This window comes from Pteropus alecto, unplaced genomic scaffold (genome assembly GCF_000325575.1).
Source record: "Pteropus alecto unplaced genomic scaffold, ASM32557v1 scaffold7, whole genome shotgun sequence".
Classification (NCBI taxonomy): Eukaryota; Metazoa; Chordata; class Mammalia; order Chiroptera; family Pteropodidae; genus Pteropus; species Pteropus alecto.
In genome coordinates, this window is record NW_006494614.1 from 5,262,136 (window position 1) to 5,277,673 (window position 15,538).

Here is a 15,538-nt window from a genome sequence, read left to right on the forward strand (position 1 = left end):
TAAGCACTACGTAAAAAATTTATATTTTAAACACACCTATGTATTTATATATGAGTACACATATGTATATATGCACATATTGATAAAATTTGAAAGCTGTTATAAACCAAATTATTTAATGGATTATGTCTGGATTTCTGCATTATGGGCAAGTCTTAAATTTCAACTTCTTTTCAAAATTGTTTCTAATTTTTATACTATAAGAAATCACTAAAGCATATTTTAAAAAAACTATTATGTATCAATGAGAAAATACTTCTATCCTTCAGTTTAAAGAGTCGCTCACAAATAAGACTGAAGTCAGACCTTTTAACATGGTTGAAGCCTCTCCCAGGAGTTCACACACTCATGGCCTGGTAAATTTTAACTGCAGAACCAACTATTTTTTAGCTATTTTGAGCTTCTGGAGTGATGTCAGAAAGACATCCATGCAACCATGCTGCTGCAAATTAGCCTTGCCTTGAAATATCTACCACTGGACTGTTCTTGAATTTATCCAAGCAGAAGCAGAAGCTTTTCTTGACATTTGCAGTAGTAAAACAAAAATATTCTTAGCATCTGATACATACTTAGTTCAGTGATAAATTTAGCTCAAAATACAGTAACTATTTATGGCTTGCTTTTTTTTTTTTTTTTGTTAAAGCATGTTGATGCCTAAGAGGTTAGGAAGCCTCCAGTTATGATTTTGCTCTATGCCTTTCAATTCCAGATTGAATGGGTTGCTAGAAATAGAATTATAACTCCAATTTATTTACTGTTAAATTTCAACCTTATTTTATATTTAAGGATTATAGCTTTATAATCTAATATCTGGGTTCAATTCCTAACAGCTACATATTTTTTGCATATTCACTGGGCCAGGCACTAAAGATTGATCTATCTATCATCTATGTATATCCACCCCCTGCCTTGCTCGTGCTCACGCTTCTCGCGCTCCTCTCTCTCCTCTCTCTCTCTCTCTCTCTCTCTCTCTCTCTCTCTCTCTCTCTCTCATCTATCATTATCTATAGATATACAGTCATTTAGTTTAATTTTCCCACATTTATTCCAGGTGAATATAGTTACTTCAGTTTTGTAAAAGAATGATAGCTCATAACTGATAAATAACTTGCTCAAAATCACATTGCTATAGGTCAAAAGCAAAGGGCTTTGCTTGGATTCATGACTATCTCCCTCCAAAGCCTCTTTGCTTTCTATCAGGCTTCCTCCTAAAACCTCTGGAAAAACTTCCCCAAGCATTCTTTACTAGATTCTTCCTCTCTTCCTCATTTATAGGCATCCCTTGAGAGTTTTTTATTCTGTCTTTGTCTGTGCTCCTTGTTGCTCTGAATCATTGGTATTACTTTCATAATCATCTATAAGAATAGTTATCACAAGTTATGCTTTTGCTCTAACTTCTACACTTAACTCCACTTCTAACTAATTATATCCCAAAGGTGGCCCTGATGACCCCTGCCTCCTGGTGTTCACATCTTTGTGCCATTCTCTCAAGTGTGGGTAGGACCTTGCGATACCTAGTCATGGCAATGAAAACTATACATAACGTTATGTAAGGAGCTATGTTAAGAATGTAATTCTAGGTGTCATGATTTCTCCAAAGTTCACTAGCTTTATTTCCCACCACAAATTATTTATGCTGAGTATCTGAGTCATGCGGAAGAGGGTTCCAAGAGTTTGAAAAATCTTCCTTGGCTTTCTACTACGAGGCAGAACCTCACTGTGGATAGGCTGATAGCCATTTCCATAGCCTGTTCACATCCCCCATGTGGTAACTGGAGTAGAGAGGCCATGCAGAAGGACCCGCCACTCAACCTGTTCTCTCTTTGTGTCCCTTGAGCTTATTGTAGGAAACAATACTCTGGAAAATTTAGGTGTCACTGTCCATATTTTTCTAATCTTATCTTCTGCAGGAATGATGTGATAATAGAAGAGGGTATAAGATTTAATTTTTTCAAAATTTGGGGAGCTTTATGGAAATGACAAAGTGAGAAGTGCCATGGTTAGAAATGCCATGGTTAGTCTTTTGCTAGCCAAACCAGAGAGATTCTCATGAACATCTCCAGAAATAAATGGATGGAAAAAGACTATGACCTGAAAAAGACTTCAAAGCAGACCTACTATTAGCAAGACACAGATGATCTTACAAAGATGGAGCAGGATGAGGCAAAAAACAAAAACAATACAGAGACCTCAGGGCCCCCAGGAGGGTGATAATTTCTTCTTTGGTTTCTGAGCTTGTATTCATGGAAGATACTTAGATATTGGAAGATATTCATCTCTCTTGCCACCGATTATGCTTTAATTTTCTCTTACTGACAATTAAACCGAATTCCTTATCTTGAGGTTGGGACTGATGAGGCTTGTAAGATTATAGTCCAGGCTCCTGTAATCAGCTATGGCAGCCTAGGGCTGTTTGACTCCCAAACTTTTTTCTTTCTATTAAGTAGGTAACCTAATAATTTCAAGGTACAATTAAATTTCCAAGAGAAAAAAATGGTACTTTTCCATAATACACATTAGATAAAAAATGATACAAACAATAAGAAAAAAGAAAAGCAAAACAAATAAATAAGTCAAACAAACAAATAAAACAAAATGGAAAAAGATAGGCAAGGAGTGTCAATGATAAAGAGTATAAAAGATGACATTAGGTCTGGATTGTGGGACATAGGACGGAATGATATTATAATTGTGATTTGAACAATGGGCAAGATTTGGACATTAAGAAGTGAGGCATGTCATGTGGAAGAATGGGAAAACATTCTACAGTCAGAGTTATGCTTTATTAGAAGGCACAAATAAGAAAAGTATAAATAATATTCAGGGAAGACAATATACCCTGAGTAATAAGGTAGATAAGCAAAAGAAATAAAGAGTATGATTGGAATATGGACTTTATTCCCTAAACAATAGGGAGATATTGTAGGCTTTTTAGAATCAGAATGACATATCAAAGCGAAAAGTTTGTTGATTTGCCTGCAAAAGTAAGAGTAAATGAAAATGGGAAGACCTGAAGAGAGTAAAATACTATCAAAGTTAATGAGGAGATCCACCAGGGAAGTTGCATTTAAAATCGAGAATAGTAAGGTAGGTGGAACCAGAAACCTAAGGATTTTAGGAGTTTTGGTGCAGATAAGTATCGATGAAGAGAAGGGACCCAAATTGTTTAGCCTATTTGAGTAGATGATGCTAAAAATATGAAAGACAGGAAGAAAAGGAAGCTTGAATGGTTTGGGCAACTTTGTTTTTGAAAATGTATATTCTAAAGAAATAATGACAATCAAATTTTCCAACTGGGTCTAATGAGAGAGGTTAGTGTTGCCATCAATCATTGAGTCACACACAATAGGTATGTCATTACACAAAGGCCAAAGGTCACTGTGCTAAGTGGTTTACTAGATTTACAGTTTGTGGTGAGATTCCTAATACAATGGCCTAGCTATAGACTTCTTAAAAAAAAGAAAAGACCAGTATTTAAAAAAATGTTTAACAGTTTTCTTAGAGCCCTTTCTTTCAGCAAGGCATAAATGATAATATTTTTCACCAAAAAAAAAAAAGAGGGGCATTTACTGAGGCAGATAACTTCTCTTTCCATGCCAACAGTTAGAAAGACAAAATTGAAAAATAGGAAAAGAAACAGCCTGAACAGGCAACAACGTATTGCAGACTGTAGACTATATGTGGTTTAAAGACAAAGAGTTGATACAAGGAAAGAAAGAGTCTGACACCCTGGGATGGGAGAAAGGCAACAATGGAAATATCTCTGTGCATACGTCACAGTATATGAAGTGTCCAGAGAACAAGAGAGACGAAGGAGAATAAGAGAAATATAGAAACATAATTATGAGGCTCTATGACAAGAGTAGCAAACTCTAGAAATGATGCAAATGTCATACTGGGACACTTACTGAGGGAGCTGGCAGTCCCTCTTGACATGAGGATGGAGGCCCTCTGAGACAACGATTAACTCAGGTCATGATATCAACAAGGTTTAACCAATTTCAGAAGATGGAAGAGCAAGAGCGAAAGGATAGATAATAAATGGATTAAACCAGGATGTAACCTCTTAGGCTTGCAAATTATTATCAGCCCTTAAGAGAGTAGGAATAATTGTACAACTCCAAGATATAATTTATTCCTTTCTCGGAGACATCTGTGATTCATTGCATATCTGTAATTTAGTGATTTATTAAATTTGGTCATTTTTTAATATGTAATAAGAACTCTTTTTTCAGTTACAGAGCCCTGTGTTGTCATGTAACCATTGTACCCTCAGCACTTAGCACAAACTTGGACCATAGCAGGCAATAAGTAATTTTGAATTAGTGAATGAGTGGATGAGTGAATAACTAAATTTTTTCCCAAACTCTCTATGGAACAAGAAATCTCAAAAGAGAACTTTTTGTGTACAAGTAGACCCTAATAAACATCTTGTATTCATATTAGTGATTATGTCTGCCTCAACTTCCACCAATGTGGTAGAAAGTTAGTTTCTGACAGTTAAGATACAAGAAGTATAGTTCCCTTTGGAAATGTTTGCTGCTGAAAAGAGAATTAGGACAGTGATTTAAAATTGTGGTACCTTTGAGATAAGTTTTGAAAATTTATAATTCAATACTGACCTGTCTACTGATAGAATGTAAAACACTGCAACTCATTATTATGCTGTTTGTAATATCCTTTCAATATATGATAAATAATAAATGAATTTACAATAATTAAACATGTTAATAAATGTATAGGTTTAAAACAATTGTTAGAAACATAATTGCTTCTATACTGGTCATGAAGTTCATTTTCAGTGTTGAACAGGAAAATAATTATTTCTGTTACGCATAGCATCTAATTTTAAGCTGACACTAACACACCATCTAAAAGATAGATGAACAGATAGTAGATAGGCATCATGGTTCCTATTAAACTGATTTTAGTTTATATCATTTTGTCTATTCTAATACATTGTTCTGAAACCCTTTAATTTCTTTTTTGTAATGATATTCCCAAAATACATTCCTTAATATTAATAGAAACTTAATTTTTTTATTGAATATTCTATAAGGTCTCTTAATGCACTAGAGTTTTTGGCTCTACGTTTTATTTTTTTCTACTTAAGCCAGCTGTATAACATTCCATTTTTGTACATACAACTACTTTTAGCACAGTAGGCTGCCAAACTTCAGATTTTTTTTTTTTTCATGCTGCCTGCTCTATATTTATTATTCTTCTCAGAGTTTTCAAATTTAACAAATTCACAGATGCTTTCTCTGTCTAGGCTCATTTATGTAGATTTTTATAACAGTAAATATGTCTACTGACCCACTCAACACTTCTCATCTTGCAGCTCTGATAAATTCTCGGTGTTTTAATCATCTCTTCTTCCACTCAGAAACTTGCCTTAGTGTAATCATTTCATTATGTGATGTTTGAAAACTTTGTAATCATCATAGCATGGAGGTTAATAGGACTTAGATTATTGTTTGCACAGAATTTTGTGACCTCAATACACCCATTTGTTTTTTATTAAAAAGATATTTTAACCGTCCCCCCACCCCATTTGAGGAGAGATGAATATAATTTTAAGTTTTATGATCAGCAATACTTGGCAGGACACCTCATTGATTTTAGAGACAAATTTGGACATATCCTTGATAATTTTGGAAACTCATATCTTAGCAGTGAAATAGTTTTTTTGAACCATGGCCAACTAAATTTCTAGAAAATTGAGTTATTATTTAACCAGAAGAAATAAGTTATATTTTCCATTGGTAAATTTCATATTTTCCTCCCCTATATATCCTAAGAATTTGAATTTTAAGGAAAAATATAAGTTATTAGAACAAAATTATTAGCTGTTGTCCTGAAAATATACAAAAAGTTCTTTACTCTTATAAGTAGCTTGAGTTTAACATGATCTAATATCTTTGTTTCAATTTTTTCACTCCTTATAGTTTTTCACATCTTTCTATTGATGTGATACTTAAGGACATGATTAGAGAACGTCTGTAGAAATGAAATATTGGCATTTTTAGTGTTACCATATTTGAAAGTTTTTATTTCTGGGATCAGTGAGTCACATGGCAAATTCTATCCCAGTTATTCATGATGATGACATTTCTTTATATTGCAAATTCCAGGTGTGTATGAGTAATATATCCGGATCTGTGGTAAAATTAATACTTTTATTAAATCTATTGTCAATCTATAATTCAGCACAGTTAATTCCACTCAGGAGTTACTGTTGATAATGGTAAACTGAGAGAGAGAATTAGCTACAACATCTCTGGGGGAAATTTTATGTTTAGTTAAAAATGATAGGTGTTGAGAATCCAAATGCTACTAAGGTTATCAATTTTCCTGCCTTTAATTAAACTTTGTTTTGTTTATTGTCTCATGGACTTATATTACCATATTCTGCCTACTGTAGTTGGTTTTTGTTTCAATAATGATTTTCTACAACATTTATTTTCTTAAAGATCTTGATTTTTTTTATATACCTAATTGAGAAGTTATTCTGAGATTTCATGACTCTTAATAGAAGTTTAATGTTATCTATTTTTGTCTTTTAGCATCCAGAAATTGAACCTAGAATACCAATCAAGATTGAAATCTCAGCACTCCAATAGAGTAGACTGATAACAAATCTATAATTATGCTCCTAAGAGAAATTATTAGAATGAATTAAAACACTGCTTTGTCCATGATTCTCAAAATGCAAATTTTGATGTGAATTTTTATTTCACTAACATATAAGAATATTTTCATTGATTTCCAAAGAAAATGAAAATGTTGTCAACTACTTGGTATATTGCGTTTGCCTTTTAGGTTATTGGAATCTATTTCTCAACAATTGGTAGATTGAAATCCTATTTGCTATGCCATAGATTATGAACTTGCGTTAGTCTAAGGATAATATTATTTTAATTTTTTCTTAATTTCTAGAAAAGGCTTCCTCTCAAATGGGCATGGGATTCTTACATAACTACATTATTTTGTGGCTTTTAAAATAATATCATATTTAAAATATACAGTATCCACTGGAAGAGTAGGCAAGTTCTCTAAAGAGATCTCCTTTAGGAATCTTATTTTTTGTAAACATTCTTTTGACAGATATCAGACTGAAATTCAATTTAGAACATATGAACTGAAAACATAGAATAAATATAGCTAGATAACTATTTAAATAGAAGATTAATGGAGGAGGGAAAAAGGTGTGCTGCTGGCCTAATGAAATAGTGAAATTATTTTCACTGAAACTCATAATGAATGATTCAAATAAAATATGAAGGGATTTTAAAAACATTATCAAATAATAATTTAAATATAATATGTTGTCACAGTTGGCCACATGAAAAATAAATTAGACTAGACTTTGAAAATATCAAAACATATCATACTGAAAATGATCAACATAGTTGTAATACTGAATAAGAAGGATGGATTTATTTTGTAGAATTTATTGAAAGTGAGACTATGAGGAAATAGAAGTTCGTTTAAGAAGCAACCAAGTAAAAAAATCAAGTTGTTCATTTGTAAACTGACCAGAACTTTATCAGAATATTCGGTAAAATAATAGTGAGAGATATGTCTAAGAAACCCTAAATGATGGGAATGGTATTTAGGTTAGAATTGGAGACATTAGATATGTACTAATGATAGGAATATGCTAAAATTGACTCCACGACCACACAATTTTATTAAGATAGTATAAATATCCATAAGTCTCTGAGTAGGATATTTTAATAATATGTACTGTTATTTAAATGTACTTTTTATACATTTTTAAAAAGTTATTCTTTTAAATGGTAGCTGTAGATATGAAATCAACTGCTCTTACTAATGCAAATTTAAAATTTCTTCAGTTAAAATTCAGAGGGTCTATAAAAAGAGAATAAAGATTTTTGTTTCATATAACACATATACAGAGTGTCTAATCTATATGTGATTTGTACAGATTGTTCTCCAGTTGGGGACCTCACTCCTGGGAAGGGAAATGCTTTTTAGGAAGAAAAAAATATTCCAAGATTGCAAATGCTCTGAGAAGCTTTTATTCTGACCTTACTCTTTGGGTTTGAGTTGGAACTAGTCTGACTTCTGTCACCCACAAAGAGTCCTATGCCTTTTGGTGGAAATCTCAGTGGCAGATGAGGATGACTTGTTTCCTTTCCAAAGAACACTAAATGGATAGGCTGGTTCCCTCTAATTTCATGGACGAGGTGTCCTTCAAAATGTCTTTAAAAACTGAGCTTCATTGGGAATAAATGAATTTCAGAATTTCAAATCTTCTAACAGTATCTGAGGCCTCCTGTGATCTCACAAAAAGATATAATCTCCCCTGGAGTGACACAGCTCTTTTTCCCCAACCACAGAAGGTGCCATTGAAACCAGAACAGCTTTGAGACTAAAACCATTGGAATGCCATGTTGAGATTAGTGAAAATTTGTGACAGTATTAATCATTAATCCTTTTTAATCTCTGTACTATCCTCAGTGGTTGGTGGAAATTACACAGCATGTGTCAAAATGCTGCTGTTTCATTTTCAAGGCATATGCACTCAGGCATGAAAGCCTGAGTTGGAACATTTAGAATCATCATGCCTTTTAAAAGCGTAAAATATCACAAAGACTACAGTTTTTATATTTTATTTTTCTCTGAAAGTAGAATTTACTTTCATCAAGATCATTATCAAAAAAATCTAACTAATGGCTTAACTGATATTTATTACCATAAAATAGTAAACTTCTTTATTTTTAAAAATGTTTCTATTTACAAATGAAATCAAATTCCTTGTATATTTAAAATTGTATTGAATTTTTAAAAGATTTACCCCAACTTCTTGGAAATGGACTTTATTGCTTAAAATAACCTGCAACTTACATGTATGATAATTTTCTATGCTCCCATATCTCAATCTTGTCACTTAAGATGTCTAGTTATACGAGTTCTACGGGATGATATTAAGTGGTTCCCAGAGCTATGGTTTCAAATATATGAAAGTTATTCATGGCGAACAAGCAAAGTGTCTCCAGTAAAATAACCATTCAGTTATTTTTAGGTTAACTGGAAAGACTGAGCTAAATGAATGGGTTAACAAGTGAGTTCCAAACCTTCTATAAATTCCGACAGCACACAAGGGGTGTTGGAAGGTGGAGGGGATTAAACTCAGTCCTTTAATACAAACAGAAACTAACAAGGGGATTGGGACAAAAGGTTATTAGATTTAACAAATAAAAATGGAGGACACACAGTTAACTTTGAATTTAGGATAAACAAGGAATAAGTTTTTAGTATCAATTTGTCTCAGGCAAAATATGGGACATACTTATACTAAAAAAAGAATTATCCATCATCAATCTGAAATTCAAAGTTAACTGGTACTCTTGTATTTTATTTGGAAAACTTAAGGGAAGAAAGAGACTAAAAAAAACACAAACAAACAGAAACAGCATCTGTCAACTTTTAGGTAAGTGACTTTATCTAAACACCTATGCTATGGTGCTCTCCTATAAAGCATTGATAATTTCACAGAACACCAACATGAGAAAGAGTTGACCACCAAAATGTGAAGCAAAAACAGGATGACCTACAAACATGTCTGAGCACAGACTACACTGAAAAGAACAACTCCAGATGTACTAACCTCAAGTTTCTCATTCTTTTACAACTTGAAAAGTACCATTGCACAGTACCTGTTAAAACACTGAATTTCTTCTGTATCTCTAAAAACCTTGACCACTTCTTACTCAACAATCTTGAACTGAAGGTCCCTGTGCTACACTGCAATTTAAATACATCTTTCCTTCCAGTTTTTAGCATGGTGTTGTTGTCAAAGTTTTTCCCCAGTGCTAAAGGACCCTTTGGTTGAACTGAACTCTAGACTTCTTTAAAATTTTTTCTCAAAACTCATATCTTACATAATAGTCACAGTCTATTTCCATTAGTATTTTTTGTTCTTATGGCATAAGATTAGTTGTTCCTTAAAACTCATTCTCTCCTTTTTTATTAGTGAGAATGTTTCAGATGGGCTCATAGAAAGTGAGTCTTCTAGATGTGCTCTCTTTCTATGGGTTGTAACTGAGATGTAGCTACGGTCTTAGACATGAGAATGAAGACAACACTCCAGGAAAGGTCAGAGCATCAAGGTGAAATGAGCCTGTGTTCTGAATGGGCATGGGGAAAGAGCTGCCCACTAAAAATCACTTGGCCAAAGTGTCCCAGGAGAAAGGAATTAACTCCTATCTTATTTAGACCATTGAATTATGGGTATTCTTAGTCGATGGCAGTTTAATCCGAACACTGATATACATCATTTTGTGTTGAGGTTTTATTAGTTACACTTGAATTTTCTTGGGCTTTTTATACTATTTTCTAAAGTTCTTATTATGATCTGCCTAAGTAAGAAGAACCAGCACAATCATAATGTATAGTTGTAGAAGAAGATAGAATCTGAAACCAGATGTCCTGGTTTGAATTCAGACTCTGTATTTATAAGAAAATTGACCTTGAATGAGTTATTTTCTTTCTGAATTACTGTTTTCCCATTTGTAAAATGGTGATATCGATAATAATACCTGCTTCATTGAACTGTCGATAGAATTAAATGAGGTAATATATAGAGTAAACAGTTCATTTTCTGAAACACTAAACCCTCCATAAGTACAATAATAATGATGATTATTATCAATTTTCTCAAGGAATAGTATTTACTACAACTGCTATTAAAACAACTGAAATGTATTGAGTGCTGACAATATGCTGGATACTTTTCCAAGTACTCTACAAGGATTATCATATTTCATATTTTTATTCATTTAACAGATCTTTATTGAACTACACAAGACAGTGGAAAAAAAAAACAGACAAAAAACAGCTCACAACAAAGATGGTTTTAACATACACAAATCAATTAATGTGATATACCATATAAACAAAATTTTCAAAATCATATGATGACATCAATAGGTGCAGAAAAAGCATTTCATAAGACAGCATCCATTTTTGATTAAGACATTTAATAAAATGGGTATAGAATGAAAGTACTTCGACATAATAAAAGCCATATACGACAAATCCTCAGCTACCATCATAGTTAACGTTGGAAAACTAAAAACCTTTCCTCTAAGATCAGGAACAAGACAAAGCTGTCTGCTATCACCACTACTCATCAATTTAATATTGGAAGTTCTAGCTGGAGCAGTCAGAAAAGAGAAAGAAATAAAGGCATTCAAATTGTAAATGAAGAAATCAAATTGTTACTTTTTGCAGATGATATGATTCTCTATATAGAAAACCCTAAAGACTCCACTAAAAAACTATTGGAAACAATAAACAAACACCATAAAGTTTCAGGATACAAAATTAATGTACAAATATCCATAGTGTTCTTATACATTAACAATGAATTTTCAGAAAAAAGGAATTAAAAAAAAATTCCTTTTGTAATTGCAATAAAAAGAGTACCTGGGAATAAACCTAACAAAGCATGTGATGGACCTATACACTGAAAACTACAAGACGTTATTAGAAGAACTTAAAGAAGACACAAAGAAAGAAAAGATATTCCATGTTCAAGAATTGGAAGCATCGACATAATTAAAATGACCTTATTACCCAAAGCCAGATACGGATTTTATGCAATCCTCATCAAAATCCCAATGTCATCTTTTTAAAAAATAGAACAAAAACATCATCAGATTTGTATGGGATCACAAAAGACCCCGAATAGCCAAAGCAATCCTGAGGAAAAAGAACAAAGCTGGAGATATCACTCTGTCTGACTTTAAATTATACTCTGAAGTGACAATAATCAAACGGCAATGGTATTGACAGAAACACAGACACACTGACCAATGAAACAGAATTGAGAGTCAAGAAATAAACCCTTCTACATATGGGCAAATAATTTTCTACAAAGGAACCAAAATATAATATGGAAAAAGGAAAGCCTCTTCAATAAATGATGCTAGGAAAATTAGAAAGGCACCTGCAAAAAAATGAAACTAGACTGTTGTCTATCATCACATATCAAAATTAACTCAAAATGCATCAAAGACCTGACTATAAGACGTGAAAAAATAAATTGCATAAGTGAAAACATAGGTACTAAACTCATGGACCTTAGATTTAGAGAGGATTTTATATATTTGACCTTAAAAGCAAGGGAAATAAAAACAAAAATAAATGAATAGGACTATATCAAACTATAAAGCTTACGCACAGCAAAAGAAACCATCAACAGAATAAAAGAGCAACCAACTAAATGGGGGAACATATTTGCAAACAATATATCCAATAAGGGTCTATTATCCAAAATATACAAAGAACTCATACAACTCAACACTAAAAACAAACAATCCAATTTAAAAATGGGCAGAGGACCTGCACAAACACTTCTCCCAAGAAGACATACGGATGGCCAACAGACATATGAAAAGGTACTCAACTTTACTAGCTATTAGGGAAATGCAAATCAAAACCACAATGAGATACCTCACACCTGTTAAAATGGCTGTCATCAACAGGACAAGTAATAACAAATGTTGAAGAAGAAAAAGGAACTCTCATACACTGCCCATGGGAATGTAAATTGGTACAGACACTATAGAAAACGGTATGGAGGTTTCTCAAAAAAAAAAAAAAAAAAAAAAAGAACAGAATTACATATGACCTAGCAATTCCTCTTCTAGGTATCTATCCAAAAAATTTAAAAATATTTATTCATAAAGATATATGCGCTCCGATGTTCATGGCAGCCATATTCACAGTGGCCAAAACATGGAAACAACCAATGTGTCTTTCAATAGATGATTGGGTAAAGAAGAAGTGGTACTTATATACAATGGACTATTACACATCTATAAGAAGAATTGAAATACTGCCGTTTGCAACATGGATGGATCTTGAGATGCTCAAGCTAAGTGAAATAAGCCAGAAAGAAAAAGTTGAGAACCATATGATTTCACTCATATGTAGGATATAAAACCAAAAGCAACAAATGAACGGAGAAACAGAGACTTACGGACACAGACAACAGTTTAGTGGTTACCAGATGGAAGGGGAGAAACATGGCGGGGGCTGGATAAGGCAAAAGGGGGTCAAATACATGGTGACAGAAAGAAATTTAAGTTTGGGTGGTGAACACACAATGCCATATACAGATGATGTATTATAGAACTGCACACTTGAAACCTATATAATTTTATTAACCACTGTCACCTCAATACATTTAATTAAAAAAAAAAAAAACAGCCTACAGTGATATATTTATTCTACTGGACTAAACAGAACATTTAGAGATATTTGAACTTTTAACATACTAATGAGATGGAGAATAAAGTCGGATAAATGAAAGGTTTATTGGAATTTTTTTCATATATGTTGGTCAAGAGAAACTGTCTCTGATAAAGACCCGAAGGAGTCTTTATCACGGTGGAGGAATGCTCCTGGCAAAAGGAGCAGACTGCTCAAATCCTTGGAGGAGGAGTAGCCTTGGCATGTTCGTGGAACACCAAAGAGGCCAGTGCGACTGAAGTTGTGGAGTAAGGCTGAGGAAGCTACGAAAAAGCAAGAAAGGGTTCTATTCAGAATCTCAGAGACAGTATGGCCCTGTCAACACTCTGATTTCAGACTTTTAACCTCAAGAACTGTGAGACAGTACACTTCTGGGGTTTTTTAGCCACTGAATTTGTGGCACTTGGTTACAGCCATCCTAAGGAACTAATATACACCACTTCCTCGTCTGTGTACTCTGTGTTTTAGTTCTGGCCTTTCCAGGGAAATGCAGAAGGTAAACTCCACTACTCCACTACTTTAAGAATAACTTTTTTACAACTAAAAATATATTTCTTCCTTTAAGAAAAAATGTGGACAACAAAACGCACCTTGAATAACATAATTATCAATTTTAACTATAGCAACTAAGGCGTGAGAGTTTAACTTTAAAAAAAAAAAATAGCTGACATCTATAGTTTTTACTACGTGACATATACCATGCTATGTTGACCATACAGCTGTCAAAACAACTCTGTTTTACATATCCTTTATATCTTTCCATTTTTACATATGAGAGATTAAATGACTTGTCTTGTTTCATTGGCAAACCTTGAACCCAGGCAATCTGACCCTACATTGCTGTGTATATCCTATGCTCTCTGCCTCATTCTGCCTCAGAATCACTATAGAGCAGGCTACATTTTTTAGTGGATAATTAGGTTCCTTTGGCTATTACTTGTTTTTCTAAACTTTTGGTATTTGTTTGCTACCTGTCTTTAATTTCTTTGCCTGTAGTTTGCTTTCAGTTCTATCAGCAATTTCAGTTCTATCAGTCTGTTTAATATTGAATCAACATTCTAGCAATCTTTCTGCCAGTACTAAATTGGCTCATTTTCTCTTCAACTCTTCGGTAAACTGACCATGCAAAACAGCCTGAGTGATTTGCTAAATGGAGTCACTTGTGCTGTTATTTATGTTTATTATAAACTGTTATTTACACGGCAAGCCATAATCTTGATTTACAATGATAGCATTAATTGACTGCATTTGATTGTGCACCTTAACTCTACATAATTTGCCTATAAATTTTCAGAAATTTGTTCTGTTGTTTAGCGTGGGAGGCTCATGACTATTTTTGCAAGGATGCTTTATCGATGTTGTTCTCTCTAATTACCTGTATGTGGTGTAAAGCTTAACCTCGCAGAAAGGTTTACAGTTTTCTGCCAAAGCAAAATTCCCCTTTATCCCTTAGTGATGTTTACTTCTCATACTGCTTTCTAAATCAAAGGCTATGAGACCACTGGTTTCTACCTGTGGCCAAATAAATACACTATTCAGTCACAAACAGGAATTCCCAGGAAAATCTAACACTCATAATAAAAAAATAGAGATCAGTAGAAAGATACAATGGCTTTTCCTTAAGCCATCAGCATCTGCTGGTTTTAATAACTGGCATTACCTACCATAGTCTCCACACCAGTGCTCTGTACCTAGGCTTTGCCTCAGAATCAAGTGTTAAGTTTTTAAAATGGTACACGTGACCAAGAACTTTTTGTCATAGTAGGGGTTGGGGGGTGGGGGTGGATGCTGGCAAATCTGTTTGTAAATCACACCACAGAGAAATCTAATGCATAGCTCAATTGAAAAGTTTCTCTCTCTGTAGTTAGAAGGTAAAATGAGCAATAGAATGTGGAAATACACTTTCACATTCTGGGCCATTCTGAGAAACTAGTGAAGAGACCATATTTAGAGAAGTTCGCAGCCTAGTAAGAAGCATTTTGGGTCATTTATCCTCTCTCACGATGCCCGGTACACACCCCAAAGACACACATTTTGTTTAACTTCAAAGGACTTAGAAAAATAGCTAGAGAGAAAAGAAAATCAATAATTCTGAAGGCAAATGAGAAGCCCTGTATTTCAGGTGAAGATGGCAGAGTAGGTAAATACTAGGCTTGCCTCCTTTCACAACCACATGAAAATTACAATTAAGTTACAGAACAGCCCTCATTAAGAGTCACTTGAAGTATAGTTGAACAGAAGTCCTACAACT